General features: G+C 47.8%; 2 long non-coding RNA genes across 2 annotated transcripts; both read right to left on the bottom strand.

Annotated features, from left to right (window-relative positions):
• Window positions 1–11,858: 11,858 nt before the first annotated feature.
• On the bottom strand, window positions 11,859–12,312 carry LOC118172340. The gene is made up of 2 exons (XR_004753651.1): window positions 12,169–12,312; window positions 11,859–12,127 (listed from the first exon to the last, which is right to left on the bottom strand). It is a non-coding gene; the product is annotated as an uncharacterized LOC118172340 (long non-coding RNA).
• A 7,645-nt stretch (window positions 12,313–19,957) lies between these two features.
• LOC118172346 lies at window positions 19,958–21,443 on the bottom strand. Its single transcript, XR_004753653.1, has 2 exons — window positions 20,637–21,443; window positions 19,958–20,281 (listed from the first exon to the last, which is right to left on the bottom strand). It is a non-coding gene; the product is annotated as an uncharacterized LOC118172346 (long non-coding RNA).
• Window positions 21,444–24,388: the final 2,945 nt, after the last annotated feature.

The following is a 24,388-nucleotide window of genomic DNA, read 5'->3' as shown; positions in this document are numbered from 1 at the left end:
CAGCCGTTCTGGGGGGACAGGGGACAGCCCTGGCAGAGCTGACCCTTGTGGCAGCACAGGCCTGACCCCATGCAGAAAAGCAGTAGGATGGAGGTCTGCTCTGAGCTATCGGTGTGGTGTTTGGCACACACCAGCACCAGGTTGGTGTGGCCACACCAATCAGGCAGTGTTCCCCACCCAGCGCTCCCCAGTGCAAGGCACGGAGCTGGGGCAGGGCCATGGCACCGCTGCCAGCTGGAGGACATGGATGGGAAGCAAAGGAGAAGGGCTGGAAACTGCTCCCAGCTGGATGGTGATCCTGGACAAGTGGGACTTGCTTAGGAGACATCAACTCGGAAAAGAAAACAAGGGAAAGGTGCACACAACCTCAAACACTCCCCACTTCCCAGCTCACGCACTTGGTCCTATGCAGAGCATCCTCATCCTCCCACTGCCATTCCGGCCTCCTCCTGCCCAGGCTCTGCTGCTTGCAGCCTGCCGCAGGTGCAGATCTTCCCTGCCACCCCTTGCCACAAGCTTCCTGCCAAGCCATGCTTCCTGCCCCCCCGCCAGGAGCTTTCCTGGGGGCTTCCCTTTGTGCTTAAGCACCTTGCAGGCAGGAACCCTGCAGCAATGCAGTTTCATTGTCTGCATGCCAAATCCATCAATGAGCTGATCTCCAAGGTGAAATAAAAACATGCATTACAAATGAAATGCTCTATTGCTCTCCTTTGCCTCCTGCGATCACCGGAGATCTTTGTGGTTTGGTGTGCAAGACAGCTCTTCCCTGCTAATTAACATCTCAAAGTGTTCCTCTCTCACCCTGCCACCATGATGCAGGGGCTGCTACAGCCCAGGCTGTGTCTTGAAATAATTTGTCACTTGAGAAACATCAGAGGGCTCCCTGTAATCCCCCAGATTTGTCCTAAAACTAGCTCCATCCTTCTGCAGCTCCTCATCAGGCTCTGCAAAGCCTGGTTCGGGACTTCAACTAGATTTAATTCCCAGAAAGCACCTTCCCAAACAGAGCGTGTCCGATTTCACAGGCAGGATTTTGGTTTTCACATCAGTAAATAGTCTCGCCAAAGCAAACACTATGCTGTGTGCATCACCTGTGAAAAATCACCGAACATCCCCGTGTTTCCAGTCCCCTGTTGAAATCCCACCTTTTGCTTTGCTCCTAAGCAGCTGGAGACAGACATTGTCCTTCACTGTGGGAATTTGCAGAGCTTGGTATGAGAGCCTAATTCCTCATAGCTTTTGGTGTGTGTCCTGCAAAACCCATAAAGCACAGTCCACATCTCAGTTTCCTGCAGAGGCTCGGGGTGACCCGGGGCACAAGGTGACCTGCAGAGCTCCCCGTTGCACTGGTTCGTGCTGCAGCCGCTGGCTCATGGCATGCAGTGCAGAAGTGGCCGTGTGTCCCTGCATGCATTGACACCCTGGGCACCTTCACGTGTCTCCATCCTGGTGCCAAGCCTGCAAAATCGGGGAAATCCCACTCCCTCCAAGCCACATTCATTACCCTCAGGGTTTCAAATGGGACGGATGGCTCAGGGGAGCCCTGAGCCACCTGTGGCTGTGGGTCGGCACCCAGAGGTGGGCACAATCATCAGGATGGAGCTGCCTGGCCCCGGGATGCAGGGCAACACCGTGCCTGGGCTGCAAAGCAGACCTCCTCCCACAAGGAAACCCATGGGCTGCCGCAAAGTTTGGCTCTGCCTGGAAGCTGCTGTGTGCACGTTTAGAAAGGGAGGAGGGGGAAGCACAGAGCCCTGCTTTCTGTAAAGTGAGTAAAGGCCTGGCTCCGGCTCCCTTAACCACAGTGAACACCAGTGTTTGCTTGCCTGTCTGTTTCTTGGGTGCCCCTCATTTTGACATCTGTACGAGAGCAAAAATCTGGCATCTCCCATCAGGAGCTGCCTCACTGCACTGGGGACTTGGGTTTAGCCCCAGCTAACCATGTCTGTAAAGATGCTGCTCATGACCCAAGACGTGAAGAGCCAGGCCTTGATCATTACTTGTATCTCCGGGAGCGTGAGCCTTGGAGAAATAATCACAGTTTTGGGAGCGGATGATGACAGAGCGGTAAATTACATAATCTCCTGTAAATGGAGCCCGTTCGTAGCCCAATTACCCGTCCCAGCAGCCCCATGCTGTTGATTGCAGGATTATACAAAGGGCTTTTCATTAGTCAGCGAGCCACACAGGGAGCTCTTTCTAAGTCCTCCTTGGGGTTACTTAACCATCGCTCCAGACAAGACCAGCAGAGCATCACTCGGATGGGTCAGAACAATATCCACCGGCCCTTCCTCGAGCACGTCCGCTCACCCCAGCCTCCATGCGAGGAGAAGGAGGCTGCAGCTCCTGCACCAGCCGGGGCCCCAGCACCGAAACTTGGGATGGGACAGGTCCATCCTGCTCTGCTAGGGCCAGAAACCACCGGGCCAGAGTGTGCCCGCTCCAGGAATAAAAGATAAGATGACCCACGAGCACCAGTGAGCTGGTGGAGAGCCTGCAGCGTGCACAGCGGAACAGCTGCAGCACACAGCAGCTCTCCTTCTCTCCCTCCTGCACACCAGCGATGCCCAGGCTTCTCCGTTCCCCCTGACTCGCTGCATATAGTGCAGACACTGAGAACTTGTGGTGGCAGCACCTCAGCTAACAGCATCCTTGTCGTGGCTGGCAGTGCGACCTCAGCCAGGCTCCTGCTGGTGCGCTTGCTTGCGCATCCCCACGGCACAACTAATCGCATCTGGGAGGAAGACCCTCAAAGAACAAAATCCTATTCACTTGTCAGCTAGAAACAGCAACCTGTTTTAGGTGGCATAAGAAAAAAAAATAACAACTGCGAGTGGTTGTTGCTTGGCTTTCGCTGCCGCTCGTTTCCAGCTCTCCCCCAGCCTCTTCCCCGCGGCCGCCTGGATGCAATGCTGGCCATTTCGCTGCACACCAAATTGGTGTCTTCCCTCCCCTGGCAGGAATGACAATGCAAACAAAAATAGATAATGCATTTAAAAAATCTACAGCGGATCGTCATGGCGATAAATAATTGTAGCATGTTGCCATAGTAACTCTAGCTGTAATAAAGAGAGGCCTATCTGCAGCTCAGCTAAATTTAGTTGTTCCAAACTATTAAAAACATTTTTGAGCACTCTGGTAACTCTTTTAAAATTTTTCTAGGGTTGGAAAAAAAGATCTGAAGTCTAATCTTCATTCATGCTTTTGTGTGGTCTCCCTGTTCCAAACACGACAGCCGTCGGTGCCACGCGGCTGAGAAGCCGTTCTGCCCGGGAAGCTGCCGAGGAGCTCCCCGTTTCCCACCTTGATCCACCGATGTGATGCTGCCATCACACTGGCTGCAGCAGGAACCTGCCCCTGGCACCTTACAGGGGCTCGGGGTTTTCCTCGTGGTGCAGATAAATAAGCAGGGGAACTGGCTGTGGGAATGGCCTCCCACTAGGGTTTGTTGGAGGAGAGGGTGTATTTGTCTGCTTGTTTTCCTGGCAGTGCTGCCAAGGGGCTGGAAATCCCAAATTTGCCCTCCCCAGCCTGTGTGCATTTCTGACCGACCCCAGCATCAGGAGCCTGGTTGGAGCCTGTGGAGCCAAGGCTCTGCACCATGAACTGAAAAACCTCCAAGTGCCTTCCTCTTCTTCAGATTTCCGAGCTTATCTTGAACTACAACAAGAACCAGAAGCAAAGCTGCTGTGGCCTTGCTCCATCCCACACGTGGGGTGGCAGCAGTGGACCCCTCTTGTCATGGTGGGACCAGGACGTCCCCCCGACCATCCCAGAGACAGAGGGGTCGGCCCCTGTTGTCTCAGCTGCGCTTGGCAGGCTGAAGGATGTGCTTTTAATAAGTTGCCACATAATTTCCTGAATGTTTTCTCATAGCTAGCAACCCCGCTATCAGCCGGTGACATGGTGCTAGTGGCTCAATGAACTGCAGCTGCTGGAGGACAGGGTGGTGCAGCATTAGCCCTCGTCCCCAAGCTGTGTTTCCAGAAGGCTCTTCTCGGCTCATGTAATATTCTGCACCTCTCAAGAAAAAAAAGCAAGTCGCTTTCTTGTTTTCTCACTGAAAAGAGGCTGCAGACTGCAGCTCACACACAGCATGGGACGGAACCAGAGCACACAGCTCTGTCGGCAAATAGCTGCATCATCTAGGGAAAAGAGCACTATGCCTCCTTGCACCAATGCAAAACCAGAGCAAAGCATTTTGAGTGCTCTTTAACACATCGGTGCCTGTAATTACAGACATTTTACTCTTTGTGCACACTAAATATCTGCTGAAGTCACCGAGAGGCCAGGAAACACAGCCGCGAGCTCCAGGTAGGAAGGGCGGCCGTGTGGTTACAGCACCGAGCGGAGCCCCGAGGACTGCTCAGCCCCTGCCTGGGACTTTTAGTAGGGCCGTGGGGAAAGCCTTCTGCAGATGTTCTGCTGCTGCAGCTTCCAGACTGCCAGGCAAGGTGAGCGATCCACCTCTCACCCTCTGATCCGCCCAGGCAGTCCTGAACAGCACAGTGTGGTGTTTGGCTGCTGCATTGGAGCAGCACCTGGCTCGCCGCAGTCCAGCCCTCATTCGAGACACAAACACCCCAATGAGGCACCATTACCTCTCTGAGGATACCTCTCTGATCCTTTCTGAGAAATTTGGCACTGACAGCGCTGGGTGTTGAGCCCTCTCTCCACAGCAGATGCTGCCTGTGTCCGGGTGCGTTCCCTGGCAGCGGGTGCTGCATCCTCAGCCTCATCCTCTGCTGCATCCTCGGCTGCATCCCTCCCAGCCTGGGCTCTCCACTATTACTCCCCAGCCATGCCGGTGTGGCATCGCCATCCCATCCCACCACCAGCCCCATGGAACCCCCAGGAGTGTGCCCCACGGGGACTGCGGGGAGCAGGGGGCAGTGGAGACTTCTGCATGGGGCGATTTCTGGTTTTAGGAAGCAGAACATGGGGCAAGGAAGGAAAGAAGGGAAATTTGTTACCCTGGGAGTCGCTGGACAATGCAAAGCCTGGCGTTTTGCTCCTCCAGCCTCTGCCCAGTGGGATTCCCGGTGCCCTCATTCACATTTAAAACTCTGAAGGGGGGAGCAGGATCCTCTATCACTCATGGTCTGTTGCGGACTTTGGATGAAGTGACTAAATTAGGTTTTAAAGATAGACCATTGGTCCTTTTTTTTTATTTTCTTGTTATAAACAGAAGTTATTATCTCATGGAAACATTTAACCTCAAATGGAACCTCATCTAATTTTTGCTGTGTTTATTATAGCCTGTGAAATATGAATGAGTGCCACTGATACAACTCTATATGATTATTGAGCTGCGATGGGCCAGCTGGAAAAGATTCGGCTGTTTGGATAATGAACCAAAACTTCTGATGTTGTGCTGATCTCCGCTGGCGTGGACCTAACCTCCAGGGCAGGCAACGTTGGCTCAGCAAGCTCAGGTATCATCCCTTCTCCTTGGGCTGGATTGGGTCTGCCTGGTCATGGCTGCAACCAGCAAACAGGAGAGCCCATGGGAGAAACATGTAGCAGGCTGAAATATTACTAATTTTCTTGAAAAAAAAAAAAAAAAAGAGAGATTAAAAAAATCAGTTTCACACTTTTATTTTTATTTTGTCATATTCTTAACAAGGTCTGTAACACCTAATGTTGGTGTTCATATTTCTCATTCTGATGCAAATCTAAATAATATATGTCATTATCTACATGAAACTGTGATGGGAAATTTTTGCCTGATTCTAAAGAAAGGTACAATTTCATTTTCATTTCCTTTGAGCTAGTAGTTTTGCTATCACAAATTGGAAATCAAAATAATAGTTTAGGCGAATCTTACCAATCCTCCAAACAGCTCCTGAAATGAGTGAGTGAGTTATTTACGTGGGGAAATTCCACAGGATCAGCTCCTCGGGGGCAGCAGCAGACTGGGCTTTAATGACTGGCATCTTCATTAGTCCTAGTAGCACGTCTTCATGAGTCAGGTTTTCTTCATAACTCTGGCTACCAGTTATCCATGTGATGGACACCGAGGGCCAGAATTCGGTCTCTTTAAAACCTGCTCACTGTCACCGAGCTGGCTGGCAGCTTTAAAAGCAAGCAACCTGCCCATTTTTTCTTGCAAATTAAAAGTAGGGTGCAGAATATGAATTAGAAGTCCAACACCAGGAGAGTTTTACATGTGCTGAAACGTGAACAAGTTCCCAAAACCGAGGTTTAGGCTGGGTTTAGCCCTCAGCCACCAGCCGCCTGCCTGCAGCAGGCGGGAGAATACCAGGAGAAGCACCAGCAGCATCCCAGACACTGGTGTGGAGGTAAATGGCGTATCAGGGGAGATGCTGGCTGGAAATTTGGAGGTTGTACATAGTGGGAAGCTCCGGGCTTTTGAAAAAAAATAGAAATAAAAAAGTACAAGTTCAAGGCAATTAAAGATTATCAAAGGAACTCTGTTGTACAGGTTGGATTTCTGTTAAAGAAATAGGTGCTGTTCCCATCGTCTACCTTTCCCCTCACTGCTTGCACGCAGACCTAACTCCACGATGCCCAGCAGAGTTACTCCTGGTTTACTCCTGTAGTGCTGAGATGGAAGCAAAGCCAGCACAACGCTAAACTTAATGGTGCCCACTCTCAGATAAACTCCTCTTACGCTCAATGGAAAATGCACTCTGTGAGAAGTCCAGGTGCAGGACTGTTTGTTATGAAGACTGCAGAAGTCCATTGGAAAATGTAATATGTTTAATTCTACTTGCTGGCTATTCCCTTAAAAATCCTAAATTGGAAAACCACGTTCTTTTTTCTAGCAGAAACAAAGAAAACACCAAAATGTTCTTTTAGTCTGAAGAAAAGAATTATCTGCACAGCTGTCTGGACAATTGACTGGTATATCATTTGTAAACTGGTGTAACTATAACAATTGATGTGTGGTCTAGATAATTTTTACATTACATCTGTGCTTAAAAACAATTTGAGCTTAAAAAGAAGAAATAGTTGCTAAGGAACCGGTTACAAACTCTGGAATGGTTCTTCATGAAACGGACAGACAAATATTTCTATTGAACGTGGTAGAACTGTTCCAAAGAATAAATCCAACACTGCAAATAGAAGAACTGGGCTCTCTGCGTTAGAGTTTTCATACTTACACATGAGATACTTCTGGGGCAAAAATAAGCCTTGCTTAATTTCAGCAATGCAATAAAAAAGTTGAATTTAATATGTGGGCAAGGTTTTTAAATATGGGAATAACTAAATTCTGCATTTTTTTCAAACAGTAAAATAAAATACATGGATAATCAGAAGTGCATCCAAGAGCCACACATGATGAAAACAGAGATAATAGTCTGCTAGACATCCTTATTACTAGTTATTTAATAATTTTATTACTTTTTTAGGACTCCCACATTTAATTTTTGAGTGGTATATTCTCTGCTTAGCTAGACAGAGGTTAATTTATATTCTGCAATAAAATGTTATCTAATATCTTGGGGTTTTTTATTGTCGATTCAAAAACACCCAGAAATGAGAAATGGTTCAGAGCCTTGCACTCATTTATTTACCAAACCATGTAATTTAAAAGATATGCAGGGGCCGCGTTCTCCTTGTGGGCTACCAAATACCCAGTGCTCACGATTACTTGAAAATAATAATAATAAAAAGTTGGCAATCAGGCCCCTTTGATGCCAGCATCTCCCTGTGAGCGAAGCAACCGCAGATGCCTGTGGCGTGGGGGCACCCTGGGATCCTGGGACAGGCTCCCTGTCGTTCTCCTAAGTCTGCAACTAAAGGGGCACATTTCTACGTGGAGCTTCCATAAAATTCCATAAAAATGTACAACAAAAATGTCCAACAGCCCTTTTTGAGGTGGTTCTGCTGACAGCTTCAGCCTCCTCTCTCCCCCACATCCCACGGGACGCCCTCGTGTCATCCCTTTACATTTCGGAGCATCCCGAGCTGCAGCAGTGAGTGAGGGATTGCGAGGCAGAGTTAGAGCAGAGGATGCAGCGTCGGTGCTCAAGAAAATCTCTTTCCACCCCAAATAAATTCCATTCACACCGAAAGACAGACAGAGCCGCTCTCAGCATGCGCTGCGCTTCCCAGCCTCCTGGGAAGTTGCCAGCATTTGTCTTGATGTCAAAAAGTGTGAGTGCTTCGTCATAAAAATAACGTGGGAAGTGATTCAGCTGAAGCGAAATATGAAAAGAGAGAATGATTCTGAAATTCCTGCTCTTTTTCCATCAGCCTAGTGCAGAAAACTGCAAGAAACGACCAAACTTTGCATCATCCTGAGAAGGGGCCCCAGATGAAAGAAAAATCTGCGCCGTAGCAGCGAGCAGCCTCCAGCTGATGATATCTGCATGGAAGAGGTGCGAAGGAATGAAGGGAGGCAGCTGCTGCTCTGCAGCAAGCAGAAAACCTCTTACTGCTGATCCAGAAAGATGAATTTGGGAGGCTCCTTTCCAGGCTCGGCACTGGTCTCAGAGGCAAAGGGAAGTGCTTGTGAGTCGTGGCTGTACAATGGTTCGTAACACCTCGCTGGTCGTCCACTTCAATGGACGTGTTTAAACACTTCATTGATGGTCTTCTGAGCAACCAGTGTGAGGAGGCTGGAACCCATGATGAGGTAGGCTGGAGCCCACGAGAAGGCTGCCTGGGCTGCAAGTCTCAGGCTCACCCCTCGATTTGCAACGCAGTGAAGTGTTTGCTGACTCGGGGTTAAGGAAGGTGGAGGCACTGAGGGAGCCTTCTTGACTCATGATATTTTCCAGCCTGGCTTGTTTGTTTTCATTGTGAACATGAGTCCTGTTTACCCTGATCAAAGATGGCAAAATCAACAACAACACCACGCAGACAGGGACTTGCAAAATTCCTAGCGAAGGCACGACTGTGCCCAGACCTGCAGCTCCTGCTCTTCCCCTTGATCCTCTTTCTTTGTGCCATTGCACAGAATCCCTCCCTCTCCCAGAGCCGTGCTACACCCTGGCTGCCAGGGAGCACCCCAGCCTCTGGTCGCTTTTCACCAGAGCAGCAAAATGAAATCCAGATTTCCCCACGTTCACTCTTTAAGGGTCAGCCCAGCTTGTGAGGGTCAGGGAGAAGCAAAAAAGCCACCGACAGTGGGCCCTGGGCGGGTTTCTGCACGGCCCCAGAGCACAACCCCTTCTGGTCTGACGGGAACAGCACCGCTGAGATTAAGATCTTTGGTCTGCTCCAGGCTCTGGAAAGCTTCTGAGCACACACTTCTCGCAGGAGCCGTTGCAGACACCCAGAGCATGCCGTAACAGCAGAATTAAAGCTGGAGAGTTATGCAAAAGCCATCTGCAGTTTACGGGCGTGATGCAATGCTCCAGCCTCGAGCAGCTCTTGCACAGGCTGCTGGAGCGGCTGCAACTGCGAGGACCTGACCTCAGGCAGCGCAAGGGGACCTCAAGCAGCCCTGCCAGCTCCCAGAAACAAGACAAGATGTGCTAGAAAGGCCATTTTCTTCTAGAATTTCTTAGATCTGTAGGTCCAGTTTTAATTGCTTAAATGTAAAAGGCCCACTAATCATAATGACCAGCTGATGCCCGTCCACCTGGTCGCAAGGGCAATATTGTACGTGGAAGGCACGGAGCAAAACATTGCTCACGCCAAGAACAACTTGCCAAGGGGATGCTCACCTGCACTTTTACCCTGGTATTGCCAGCATAAAAGGCCATGGAGAAGCCGCCCTTCCCGAGTGATCCCTACGATCATGCCCTCAGTACCAGCACCCACCCTCCAGTTCCTCCTCCCGCTGCCCCCAGCAGCTGAAGCCGGGGGTGCCCAGGACCCGTGGGGCTTCGCTGCTTGCAAGGGAGCAGCACTTCCCAGCCCACCTGCGCTCGCCGCTCTCGACCCGGAGGAAGAAATTGATTTCTTCCGAAGGAAACGTCCCTGAAATGACAAAAGGCTTTTTCATTTCGCCGCCCCCACAACCGCAAACCCGGCGGAACGAGCGAGGTGTCGCCGAGCACCCGGCTGCGCGCACAGACGCAGATCCACATCTCTGAGTCAGATCTCTGCAGCTCCCTGCATATGGCCCGCACGCTCTGCAGCTCCTGCCTACTGACTCACTCGGCACCCAGCGAAAGGAAGCACTTCAAACCCAGCAAGCAAACACCATGAATTTTGCCATCGCCAGCTCCTGGGGACGAGGGAGACGTGCACCAGGCTGACCCGCTCCGATGTGGTGGATCCTCAGTGATCCCACTCGAGTTCTTGTAACGCTTCTAGGAAGCACCTTAAAATCGCCTTTTGGGCTGTTTTTTGCTGCAGTTACAAAAATAATGACTGATATTATCAAAACTGAAAGAGATGAGAACACCTCTCTCTCTCTCCAGGCTGTTCAGTGGGTTCATTCAATATCACTTTGCGGACAGGGTGTTCAGTTTCACTGTTTCCACTCTGCGGTCACTTCAGTAGTTTCCTTTTGTTCTTCATGTGGTGTTTTTTTCACAATGATGCAAAGACAGCAAGAAAAAAAACCTTTTAAAATATGATGGTTGAAGCCACAAGAATTGACAGGTGGACTCAGCCACGTCAAGTCACAGAAACCAAATTTAGCCAGCTACGCAATAACGAAAGGAGAATTTCTTTTGGAATCGATTAAGTTGTCAATGGACATTATGTTAGATGAGCTCTGTCAGGTCTGTGGTGTCAAGTTTGTGTGACATTTAGTCTGCATTTTGATTTTTGCAGTTTTTAAATTATGAAATTGCTTAAAATGCATGCAGCAAAAATTCAGCTCTCCTTGTAGAGAAAAAAAAACTCACGGTAGGGAAAGTCTCCACATTGCCCTGATTGCATCATCTAGAATTTTTAACAAAGATGGTTATCTGCAACCCCATAGAAACACCACTCTCGGTTTTGTTGGCTGAGTTGGATTCCCAGCACTTTTCTTCCTGTACATTCAGAATTCAAAGCCTGGAAATGCTTCTCCTCCGTAACTGAGCAAACAGACTCAAAAAAATAGAAAATCTCAAGGACGTCAGAATATATTCAAATAGCTCTCTTTAACCCCTGTTCTTTTTATTTAAAAAGTAATATGAAATTCAAAGCCATTTAATTAATTAGAAATTGTAACACTTAAGCATGCACAGCAGAATTATCAAAAGGGATGCTACAGCCATTAAATAATCAAATAGCAATACCATTAAGTAAGTAATTAGTATGTGCAATAAATGGCTAGACTGTGTTAATGAGATCTCTCATATATCCTAAGTAGGGTCTGATCCTTTACCACTGACTGCACAGGAAAAATCATCTAGCGCTCTCAATTGTCTGCTGAGGAATGAGAAAGCTTCCTTTCCTCTCTGCATGCGCTGGCTCCCAGACAGGCAGATGCACCTCTAGAGCCCCAGGACCAGGAAAATAAAGTGTGAGGAGTGTGAACGAGGACAGAAAAAGTGTCTTGGCCAAGGCTGCCGTCACGAGCAAGATTCAACTCAGGTCTTGCAACTCCTCCTCTGGAGATGCTTCCTTTGACCACTCTGTTTTCCACATGAGCAACTCCACAGAGAGAGGATAAATGGTTTTTGTTTTTTGTTTTTTGTTCTTTTCTTTTTTTTTTTTTCTTTCTTTTTTTTTTTTTTTTTTAATAATAATTGAAGAACCTGACCCCTCACTCACACTGGCACAGCTGCCGTAGCATCAGGCTGAACAACTTTTTTGCTCATCAGGAAGAAACCTCCAGGAAGAGGCTCAGCAGCGACCTGGCTCCTTTCACAACTGATTTCCTGATCCCAACTGCACAGTCTACCACACTGGCTCTGGAGAAGTTAATCCAGGCTGTGCACATTCCTGGGAGTGGATCCCACCAGACAATGTAACACTCTAATTAGGTAGTACCAAGGCAACTGTTTACAAGTCTCTTCCAAATGCCTCCCTTGCGTTTGCACCCTCCTACTACAACGGCAATATTTAGTAGAAGTGTCTTAGGTATAATTCTCCTGTGGCTTATTTAAATGTCAGTCAGCTCAACAGAAGTACACTGTGAAAAGCGATGAAAACAAAAGAGAATGAGTTCCTGTCTTCTTTGGGAAGCAGCACTTCTGTTGGGAAAAAGTTTTGGATGCATTAATGACTTTTCTCCAGTAGGGGCTGGCACAAAGAGAACGTGAGCCCCCTACAAGGAGGGGGGGTTCCTCCTTCTTGCACAACCACTACTGCTCCTGAAGCCCATGGCTGGTGGATCACAGGGCTCCCCGTGCCCCTGAACGTGGTGACAGAGCCACGAGCATCCTGCTACAGGAGGTTTGGAGCACAATGGAGGAGGACCTGCTGAGGCTGGCTGTAATTGTGCCCTTTTTATCTGCCTCACACCACCCATTCTTGGCAAAACAGCATTCATATAAAGGCCTCGCCCCACTTCCACTGAAATGCAGCTGTGTGAGACTACTCAGCTGTAATCAATGGAAGGAAAATATTTGGTGCTTCTTAGGCTGGAAGGCGAGCTTTCACAGGTGCAATGAAATTATTCAGTATGAATTCTGTTGAGTTACAAGCATGGAAAAAATCTTCCCCATCAAAGCAGGGAGCAGAACTTTGACCAGAAGCTTCTTTGGTTTTCTGTCGTTACCAGAAAACAAACGACGTGAAAAAGGTTATTGGTATTTCTCAGCTGATACGGCTGGGTCTGAGTCAGGCCAGGGGAAACTACAGGATATTGTCTTGGAATGCTCTTGAAAGTTAATAAAAAGTTTCCTGGAATGATTTACAAATCTGGATTACACAAAGGAATACAATGAAGGGAAATGGGAAAACTCAGGTTACAGAAAGCACTGCAGAGCATTTGTGAAAGTAATTTTCTAACAGTTGTGAATAAAGGATCCAGGTCTGTGTTTCTGGGATTTTGTACCCTGCTAAGTGCTTATTTGCCCTAATATCCAACCTTTCAGTTCCTGAAACAAGTACATCCACCTTTTTATTTTTATATATATATATATTTTTTTTTTTTTTTGAGGAAAAGCTTGGTTAATTATGCTTTCTACGGAACCAGTTTGTGCTTCGTAGTCAGGTTGTTTCTTCCTTTTAAAAGAGAAGAGGGCTGGCTGAAACCACATTCCTGTCTCAAAAGTAAGTTAAGCCTTCAAACAATTATTTGGATAAGTCAAGGAAGAGCTGAGGAGATCATAGAGGACTGCAAACAAAAAATATTTGGTGCAATACTCAAGGAACAACAGGATAATGATCCCAACATCTGGCCTGTAACACTAAAGCAAATAGCATAACAATGAAAGGTGGGCTCATGGTTGTACAGTGGGATACCCAGCGAGATCATCGGACAGGTAGCTTTGGTGGACAGTGATATTTATGCCAGCTGGCCATCTCCTCTTGTTTGCACCACAGGAGAGTGTTTATGGAGATAAGGTGGGGGTGTGGATGCCAAGGGATCCACAGGTGAGCTTTAGGGTGAAAAATTTTTGGCTCACTGTGAAGGTGAGGGGCTGCAGGGGCCCGGAGGAGGTGCTGGCTGACATGGAGGGGCTGGGACAGGCAGCACATGATGCAGAGTGGCAATGTCCCACAACTTGTGTCTGCCATCGGTTTGTTCTTCTCACTTGGGGCCCCAACACCCAACTTGGGACCTGGCCCTTGGGAATCTGCTGCTACGCTTCAGCTGCTGCCAAGGAGCTTCCACCAGGGGTGAACTGGGCTCTCTGAGTTCCCTGTGCCTGTGAAGTTCTCAGATACCCCACTACAGATCCCTATCTTTGGGAAACATGTACCAGCCCCTTGCCAAATCTTGATAGGAGACCAGTTTGTATTTTCTTCTCTTTTTCTTCTGACTGAAATCAGAATAATATTCATCTAATAGCTGTAAAATGTTAACCTGTTGTACAACACGTTCTATAAAAGTGAGTCCTGGTATGAAGGTAATTTCTTCAATGTTACATACTCATGAGAAACACCAGGCTTTACATTAAAAGGAGAAAAAAAAAAAAAAAAAAACAACAGTGAAAGAATGGAGTGATACAGCTGGATATTCTCCTTTTAATTCAGAAGCAGGCAAACTATCATTGGACTGTTCAGGATTCTGGCACTACTATAGAAAAACCCTAATCAATATGCATGAAAGTTTTTTCATGGGTTTGTGGTGACAAATTTATATAAGTTTATCTGGAAGATTTCTAAAACTAATAGCATTTGTCGTATGAATATTATACAATTAATGTCTAGCTGAAATACCAGCAGTCTACTATTAATTTTTACATAAGAATGGGAACATTAACATTATCTGAATCCTAATTACTGTGGGAAAGAGCAAAATACCACTGTTGAGGAAAAAAGCTGTTCTTTTCTATTCCGTTCTGTCCTGTGCCTGTCGCCCAGGTGCTGGAACATGTTTGCTGCAGGAGACTTGTTTTAGGGCATTGGAAATCCAAAATGAAAGAGATTTTTTTTGAGCAAGATGTTCTCAATTTTAAAATGTGATGACATTTGGTGTATCACAGACTTAATTCGTGTTAGTCTTGCATATGTGACAGTTTATTACCAGGAAACCAATTTTTCTGAAGTGGCAATGCATTGTACAAACACTGCTACTGTTGTTTTCTTCTGCCATTCACACACCTCTTGCTGACAGCAAATAAGGAATGAATTGCAGTCACGAGGCTGCTTCTTGCTCAGTCATCCTTCCAAAAAGAAAAAAAAAAGAAAAAAGTCATATAAGACCCAATCTTCATATATACAGTTGTGCCCTATAAAAGTGTTTGTGTAATTCAAGCTGAATTTGGTCCTGCCCTCTGTTAGTGAGTTTGCTTGTTTGTTTGTTTGTTTGTTTTTTGGGGGGTGTGATTTCAGTGAGTCCTTTAACAAGCACCTGCATGTGGTGTCTCAGAAGAGATTTGCACAAAAATGCACAAAACTGTCATGAGCTGCGAAGGCTTGTGTAGAGCAGCAGGCTGCACTTGGTGTGATGCTCCTGCGACTCCTGCAGTGAGGTGGAGGAAAGCTAAGCCCAAAGGCAAGGCAGCTTTTAACCTTCATTTCAAGCTATACTTATGAAGCAGATGGGAAGATGGAGACTTGTTCTACTCTCTGGACCCTCACTTCCAAAACTCCAGAGGCTGTAGAAGTGCTGAATGACAGAGCAGAGAGGAGCATCCCCCTTGTCTATGTTCAGTGGCGAAAGGGCTGTTGGCTACACTGCAGCATAGCTCCCACCATTTCTGTTTTATCCCCTGTGTGAGCCTGTACAAGCTGACTTCCAGGAGCTCTCTCCTTGGGGCAGAGAAAAAAGAAGTTGTCAGAACCACTGATTATTTTGAGAGGGTCAGGTACAAAGCCCTGAGCCTTGCTTGATATGTGGGGATGTGCCAGGTCACACTAATGCTGGAGAGGCTTCGTGGCCTGACTTGGGGCAAAAGAGGGGAGGAGGTCTGGTTCTCAGAGGAAAAATCCTAGGGAGGTTCTGAGTACAAAGAACCTTTATTCTGCAGTTGAAATTTTCTACTGCAATTGTGCTAATTCCTGGGCAGCAAAAAGCCAAGTTCCCATCTCTGGTTACACCAGCAGCAGTGCTGAAAACTCCCCCTCAATCACAGAGACACTGCTGCAGTCCTGAGCTGTGCTGCCCAGCATAAGCCAAGCACACACACAGTGGAGAGGATAACATTTTTACTGGGGACTAGAAGTGCTAGAAATTACCCTCTGGTGTGCCAGAATCCAAGAGTAGCAGCACTGCTCATTATATGATATTAATAGCATGATTTGGAGAGGCCACTGCTGCATTTGGGCTCTGAAGTTATATAGTGCCATAAGCTGCTAAACACATAAAAGCATATTACCCTTTAAGATCTTGATTGTCTTCAGTTTACTATGCCTACCTGAGAGCGTTAGGTTTTACAAGGGACAATATTACAGTACATGTGATAAAATGACTGTATGATGGCTGCAGCCAGAGAGGCTCGTTCTGTACTCTGTGGGGACGCAGCAGGCAGTGGAGCATGGAATCCAGGAAAATTCCAGCAGGCATGGAATCCAGGAAAAAAAGGTGACTGTGCAGGTTCTTCGAGAGCAAAGATGCTCTCCTGACAGCTGATGTTTTTCCAAGCCTCTTCTTGAGGTACTTCAGACCTGGTCAGATCAGAAGATGGCTCTCACATTTATAAGATGATTCTCTCCTCATGCCAGGCTCTGCACAGGTATTTCCAGTGAGGAAGATCTTTGGCTTGAACTGATGCAGAACGGTGTGTTGGGCAATCAGTGTAAAATGGCTGAAGAGAAAAAGGCTCCTTTGTGGACCACACCTCCTAGCAGTGACTGTTCCTTCTTTTGACTCAGAACACATAAGACTTTTTTTCTGGGCATTGTGTTCATGGTTCTTCTTGTCTTTGTGTGAGAAGTTGTGAGTTTGGTGTTTTTTTATCAGTCAGGTGGTATTTGGAAGGTGCACAATGCGGAGAGTGGCGCTGCTGAATGACACAGCCCTGCTGGCCGGCTCCTCATAGGAAGGCACATTTCAGAAATCTTTGTCCCTGCTCAAACCAATCCATCCCGTGCAGTTGTTCCTCTCAGCACACTGGACAGGGACGAAGCACCGAGGCACTTCTGTGTACTTCTTGATCCTTGAGACTGCAAAGCCACTATTACGCCAGAAACCTGCTCTGAGGAGTCCACCTACAAAAGATTAAGAGCTGTGTAAGCGATCCCACAATTATGGCATGATGATGTTTGATTTGTGAGTAAAAGCTGCTGCTGTGAGTGGAGTAAAGGGAAGGCCACCACCTAGAAGGACGAGAAGGGAGGAGATGGCTTGAATGTCCCTGTGCTCCAGCCAGGCTGCTCCCCTTCCCACCAGCAAGGCCTGTGCTGCCTCCTCAGGGAAAGGCCTGCAATTTTGTGTGTTGGAAAGTGAAAACAGCACTCCAAAACCAGACATGGGTGGACTTCCACCAACCAGAAGCCTAGAAGAGGATTTGCAAAGGCAGATTTGATGGTGAGTATGGTGTGACTGAATGGTCAGAGGGGCATTTTGATAGCTCGACTTGAGCAGGTGACAGCGAGGCCCCATCTTGGTTTGGGCCTAGAACATGGAGGAAGTCTCCAGGCATCCTCATGTCTCACTCAGCAGTTTTCTCAAATTTACGTGAACTAATCTATGCCAAAGTCTTGTGAGAGCAGCCTTCCCTGATAAGACCCTGGCCTATGATGACGGACATTCCTCTGAACAATCTGGTCTCACCAGATTTCAGTGACAAATTGGGATCCCATGCCTTAACGCACACACGACTTTGCCTGGAGATTATAATACTATTTAAATTCAGCTGCACTTTCTGTAGCAAATACTACAAAATGCAAATCCTCTGGTATGAAGATACAGTTATGTAAGGCCTTGTTCAAAAGTGTCTGATTTAAGAAGGCACTTGACATATGCTCAGCTTCAGTGACACACCCTAAAGAGTGAGGGTCGTAAAAATGTACCTAAAGGGTTTCCCCTTCCCTCTGAGGGATTTCAGTAGAATATTATCTAACACAACTGTGTGTTTTCCTGTGCAAGATGACTTAGCAGAAAGAGCATTTCTTCAGACAAAATCAGTTTCCTTTTCAGGAAGATTCTTTCTCACATTATTTGCATTAGAATTTTTTTTCAGTGATGTTTAAAAATCATTGCATAACAAATAACCATGCCATGAAAAAAAAAAAAAAAAAAAAAAAAGTGATCTCAGACAGACAATCTTGAAACAAGGGCAAATGCAAGTCCATGAGAACATTTCAGATGCTCACACTGCAAAGGCAGCTGTGCAAGACCAGCAGGTATTTTTTTTCCCCTGCAATCTCTTGAAAAGACAGACTGATTCCTTTCTGAGGGACAGCAGAGAAGTGTATTAAGCTTTGGTTCATTCCCTGCATTCAGTGAAGAGAGTTTTTGGGAAAGATGCCCAGATACTATGGACCAAGTTCAGCTCCAGCGTAAGCAGACAGAATTCCCACTGAAATCAATGGGAGTTGCACCTGCTGACTTTGGAGTTGAATATGGCCCAATATGTGGATACTATAAAGGTTCCGTTTCCAAAGTTTCTTCTGGCTTGTTTTATGGGAATGCAGACCTGGCGCCAGGAACGTCAGAAGACCAATAAATTCACTATGGGAACTTCCAGGCAAATGACAACTCTCTCTCACAGAACAAATCCAGAAGCTCACACGATGCTGAAGGACAAATTCTCAGTGTTCCCCCAGTTCATTGGCACAAATACTGGTTTTGGGTTAGAAACGCTCTGAGAGAAGAAAATGGGGGGAGATATTAGGGAAAATGCTTTGTTTGGTTTGTCCAAAATGTTTGAGGGAATATTTTAATTGCCCAGGATACTTGTTAACTGGTAGCAATAAATGCTCTGTAGTCACTAGGGAAGGTATCCTGTTTGCATACCTGCTATTTGATGGCTGGTCCCAACAGCTGCTATGCTACATTTTCCCCGTTTGGACTGAATTTTGGTGGTGGCAGTCTCCAGGGGTGGAATAGAAGCACAGACAGGGCTGGAGGAGTCCATCCAGAAAAAAAACAGTAGCTTGAATGTATCCACGTGGCGCTGAATACAGAGGAGTTAACAAAAGCATTATGTGAAGGAGACAGTTTGTCTCTGTTGGGGTTATAATCTGCTGGCAACCGGGATTTAAACAACTGAGATTCAAAGTCCTTTCTTTGAGTAATTTCTCTGTTACGGAGCCATTCTGGTCACAGAACACATGTATTATTAGTGAGTTGTTTTGTAGGTAGTGGAAGTACAAAACGAGAAAACTAAGACTGCAATAAAAGAAATAATCTTGGAGCTCTCATTAAAAAAAAAAAAAAAAAAAAAAAAAGTTTCAATTCTTTCTAAATTCTAAACAAAAAACAGCATTAGGTCCCTAACCAGTATTCTGATTTGACCCAAAGTCAGAAAACATTTGAAGTTGGTATTTCTGGTTCAAGTCCACTTTGTCAATACACAAGCCAAGGCCTTCTGTATCACTGACTCGTTGAAGTACAGTAGTTTTCTAAACACAGTATTAAGTAGGACGTCCTCACTTCGCAACGTGGGCATCGCGCCCACTCTGACTGCTGATATGTGGTGCAAAGAATAAGGATGGAGGAACAGGACAAAGGAGGAGAGCAGCCAGGCGCCGGTGGAAAGCCGGCTCCTAAAGGAATAGTGGAGTTTCTTGTATTTGGCATGGCCTGGAAAAGACTGGTTAGAAATTGCTTTCCCAAGCTGCTTGTGATTAACAACCTTCTTTCCTTGTCCTCTGCCTTCAGACCAATATTCCTGCTGCTGCCGTTGAACCTGTATGAGGCACCCATTTTAAAATATGTGGTGGTCGCAGGGTAACTAACACAGGGTGAATTAGGGGAAAACTGATGTCAAGACCTAGTGAGTTTAAAGGGTCTTTTAAAACCAGCCTTCAGAATGTGCTAATATTTACACATTCCCAAACCACCTGGAAATATGTTCCAATGGCTTTAAAGCATTTTAATATTATTAAATGTATCTGCAGCCCTTCATAGTTGTGCGTTATTTAACCCCAAAAGCTAATGATAATTTAATCTCTTTAGAAACAAACAAACAAAAATAAACAAAGCAGGCACATCCTGTCTTTTATAGAAGGGCAAAATTCCTATTCCAGCCAAAAGGGCATCAGGTTTTTCTTTTTCTTCAGCAACTTCTGGGTACATTTTTTGCTCTTTATGCTGGAGACCCAATTTATTACTTCTAAGGCTGTGTTTTTCTCTAATCTTCTTGAATAAAAGATGCAACAGAACAAAACTATTTTTCTTTCTTCTTGGAAGTGCAGGATAGTTTGGATATCATTAGGCTTGAAGGAGTTTTGATGCCTGCATGTCATTAAAATACTTGAAACCTGAATAAAAATATACATTGTTATATGCATAATGTGCATGTAATGTTTAGGTCTTTTTATTCTGCACTGGACTCTATCAAAGATTTTGGTATCAATGAATAATGTCAGTCCACAATTTAAGCCACTATTGACTTTATTTTGGGTTCTATTACGTGTTGTGTTAAATTAGAACAAATAATCTTAATTTTCCTATATCCACTTCCATCAACTGTAAAGACACAGAGAAACAAGAAGTTTATTTTGAAGTCAATTTTAAATAAATGATTGTATACCTGAGGTTAAAAACAACCTCAGGAGGATGCTCTGTTGGGCTCCCATGTGGAAACCCACCGTGCTCAGCGCAGCAAGCATGGGACGGGACAGGGGCGATCCTTTCTGCCCATTGCATTGGGTGGAGCTCTGATCCTGCTCCCAGGTGGGAGGTTAGTGGTATTCTTGCCTGTAAGAAAATACTAAAATACGTCTCTCAGAAAGAGTTAACGCAACATTAATGGCTGTGATAAGCACTTTGAGAGTTTGTGTTATGAAATACAATAAGCATGTCAACAGATGGTTGGTAGATGCTCATGAGCTGCGGTTACGGGCAGGCAATCGATCCGTTGGCTCTGCAGCAACCTCCAACTCAGAGCGGCTCCAACACCCTTCAGCCTCTCGTTACCTCTCTGTAAGCTCGTCATGCACACGCCATTAATGTCCATGTTGCCACCACCCGCGACGGGAGCAGCAGAGCGCCCTAATTACTCCCAGCAGTTTACGAAGTCAATGCATTAACGCTCGGAGCAGGCGGCACCTACCGCTCGCTGCCGCGCTCGCTGCTGAGGTGGCTCCTTGGGCTCGTTCGTCACGTTCGGAGATGCAAAAGGGGAGGCGAACGTGAGTCTGTGGACGTTTGGTACGAAAGTGAGATTCCCATTGCGAAGGCTTGGCGCGGTTTTGCGGCCGTCTTTTGAACGCTTTCTGAAAGGCACAAACATCAGCATAATTTATCGGCGGCTATTTTAGGCAGGTGCTCGGGAACTCTAAATATACGGCATCCAGCACTTGCTGCAGTTGCTATGGATATGATATCCCAGGCCTGTAACTAGGGTTATAAATGCTGTTGTGTGCTTATTGCTGTTGTTGTTATTAAAACATGAATTTTAGAGTTATTCCTGCTTGGCTGCTGCCCCTAAATTGTCCATGTAACTGCATACTTCTTTGTCTGAGGGAGGGAGGTGTATGGGAAAGAAGTGATAACAGTGCCCTTCCTTCCCTTCTGCTTTTCATTTGTTCCAGGAGGGACCAATTTTAAGCCACTGTTTACAGCCGTATCAGGGCCAGGAGAATTAGAAATCACCCAGAGAGGCGTGCTTTGTGTGGGTCTCTCAGATCAGTGCCCTGGTATTTAAGTCTTGGACATTTCACAGATACCCATTTTTTTTTCCCCTGTGTATTGAAGACATTGCCTCCTGCAGCTGTAGGGACCACAAAGCCCTCTTGCTGCTGCTGCGGGATGGTGGCATCTTCCCAAATCCTGCCCCCTGCTGCAGATGGGAAAGAAAAGGTGACCAGCGGGTGGAGAGGCTCTACAGACCCCACTGGGGACCACAGCAACTGTCCCTGTGTGCGCTGTACCCCATCCTTGTGCTCAGAGGCTGAGCATTTTCCTACAGACAACAGCCCGCGGAGGTCATTGTTGCTTGATGCAACTTCAAAATGGAAAATAAGGAAAAAATGAGGGCTGCGCGCAACGCACCTGCCCACAAGAGCACCGCTCAGCCTGAAATGGAGCTTGAAAACGGTCAGTCGGCAAAACAGTGAGCCCCTGGAGAAAAGGAGGTGGTGTATGTGCAGACACAGGCACAGGGGCAGTGCTTGGTGGCTGCCAAAATCTGTCCTGCGGAGACAATGCCGATGGAGAAGGTGGGAGGAGAAACGTCAACGGCTCCCTTGCACCCATAAAACAGGATGTTGGACGCTTACAGGTTACGACAAGTTAGCGTCTGGTAAAGAGGTCAGCCTGCCCCGAAAGTGGTGCAGAAGCCAAAATAAAGTCTAGCCAGGCCTATGAGGAGTACGAGTACCGAGGCAGGGAAAATAGTGAGGCCTCTTTCTCCCCAGTGATGGCCCCAGAAAGCAGCGGTGAGGCTGCTGTTAAAATTAAAATATGGCTGAGTATTAGGATATTTGCCTTGGGCAGATATATGTTTTGAGAGACCGGGGTCAGCGGCTGTTTTAACCGCGCTGTTTCATCCCCACTGCCACACTTCCTGAAGTTTCCACTTAAGCGGCGTTTTAAACAGCACACAGGTATGCTGGTGGCATTCTGCATCGCTCTCCAGAGGGTAAAACGTCTGCGTGTCCGTGCAGTCGCGTGCTCCGCTCTGTCCATCTGTCTGTCTCAACCACCATAAACCAGCGGTGGAAAAAGGGGAGGCACGAAGCCCAGCGCAAACGGAGAGGAGGAACGAGCGCGGAAGCGATGGGACGCGGGGGAAAGTCATTTCCTACCGTCAGGGAAGGGCAAGTCAGGAGAAAATCATTTCTTCTGCTGTTGAAAATTACAGTTTAGACTTCACGTGCGAAACAAAAGAAGACTTTGCATGAATGTAGACACACAATATATGTTGGACAGCATGTGCTGTATTTATTTATTTATTTATTTTATTATTAGTGACCTGAAGGAGGAGACACTGCCAAGGACCGGGACCCCACTGACTTGCTGAAACATCTCCTTTTTGAGCCAGGTAAGTTTATACCCAGGCAGATTTACTTGCTTTTGATGAAGTTCCAACAAACCATTTTTAATCACCTCTTGGTCCAAAGAAAGACTCAAGCTGTTCAAGTGGCATTTATGACCCGTGTGTTGCTCAGCTCTGGATTCCCAGTAAATAAAAACTTCGCACCATTCCTATCAACCTCCTTTGAGCAGGTCTATAGATAAAAGCGGGGGCACACAGCGTTTATGAGGAAATTGATTTCATCATGAAGTACCTTTGCACATTACCATAGAAATTATCTTTATTTTGCCCAAGTTATAGCTCTTTAATTTTGCACATTGCACGCGCAGTGCGGTTTGCTTGAGGTTTTCATCTCAAAGACATGCCCATGCTGCAGCTGTATGTGTTGAAAAATCCCGGTTCTATTTCTGTTGAAAATAGCAGGACCACTTTTGGAGGAGGAGGATGGCATAGGGGAGCAGATCCTGATTTACAGCGTGTGCCGAAGCTGAGCGTGCGTGCGTGCATGGCTGGCACCGTGACTGTGGTGCTGTGGTCATCACAGATGAAGGGTTTCCTCCTGTGCACCCCAAAGCACACCGGGCACAGGTGAATTATGAATTTAGGGTTGGTGGCCTGGGAGGCTGGAGAGCACTGCGGTGCCTCCAACCCAACGCCAGGCTGTTGTTGTTGCCTTACTTTTTAATAGAATCGGACAGATTCCAGAAGCAAACCACTACAACACCTGTAGGGTTGTGTGACCGTAAGCTCTTTGGGGGCACAGCATGTGTTTTGTTCCCTGCTTGTACAGTGCCTAGCACAACGTGCACGTCCACGCCTTGCCCTATTCCCTGAAATAACAGAAGAACGGCTATTTCACAGCCATAAACGCTCTTTATGACAGCAGGATGATGAACGACAGACACCCAATTCCCACTTCAGCTCTGCCTTATGCACTTCCTCACAAATAACGCTAATTTACGCCACACTGATGCCCTAACAAACGCAGAAAGGGTGCTCAGCATCCGGCCGCACAGAAGATGCCCTATTGATGGTGAAAATACCCCAGTGATGCCAAAAACGCCCCCTCAGGGACGCTGGAAACGCCTCAGTAACGGCGAGGATGCCGCGCACCGAGGCCTTCCCGCCCCGCTTCCACCCAGGCCTTGAAGCACCCGGGCGCGGCCCACGGAGGCGACGGCACATGGCCGCCTCCGGGCGGAGCCGATGGGAGCCGAACGGATCCGAACCGACCCGAGCGGACCCGAACGGAGCCGAACCGCGCCGAGCGCCAGCCTCGGGGCGCACCCGCCCCGCCCCGCCCCGCGCGCCGCCGCCGCCGCCTGGGCGAGGGGCGCGGGAGCGCGAGCGCGCTCTGCGAGGCGCGCGCCCGGGGAGGGGCGGGAGCGCGCTCCCCGTCCCCGCGCGGCCGCAGAGGGGAGAAGCGGCGGCGGCGGAGCGGCGCCGGGGCCGTTGTTTACCAGCGCTGACTGCGGCGGGCGGAGGCGGCCAGCGAGGAGGAGGAGGAGGAGGAGGAGGAGGAGGAGGGGGGGGGGGGAGACAGACAGCCAGACGCGGCGGCACAGCGCTGCGAGCGCATTAATTGGGAGGAGCAGCGGAGCCTCCCCCCGGCATCCCGTTCCCCCCCCCCCCCCCCGGGGCATCGCAGCCCCTCCGCCCCCAGCTCCTGCGCTCTGACCTTCAGCGAACCGCACCGCCTCGCCCCGCGGCGCGCCCCCGTGCGCGCCCCCGCGCCTTCCTCCCCCGGCCCCCTGCCCGCGGCTGGGCAGCGTTGGGGGGGTGGGGTGGGGGGGGAGGTTTGCGGCGTGCGCACACCCAGAGGAGGG

The sequence above is a fragment of the Oxyura jamaicensis genome, chromosome 10 (assembly GCF_011077185.1).
Source record: "Oxyura jamaicensis isolate SHBP4307 breed ruddy duck chromosome 10, BPBGC_Ojam_1.0, whole genome shotgun sequence".
Classification (NCBI taxonomy): domain Eukaryota; kingdom Metazoa; phylum Chordata; class Aves; order Anseriformes; family Anatidae; genus Oxyura; species Oxyura jamaicensis.
Note: the sequence above shows the minus strand (reverse complement) of the source record. Positions and strands in the feature narration are given on the sequence as shown.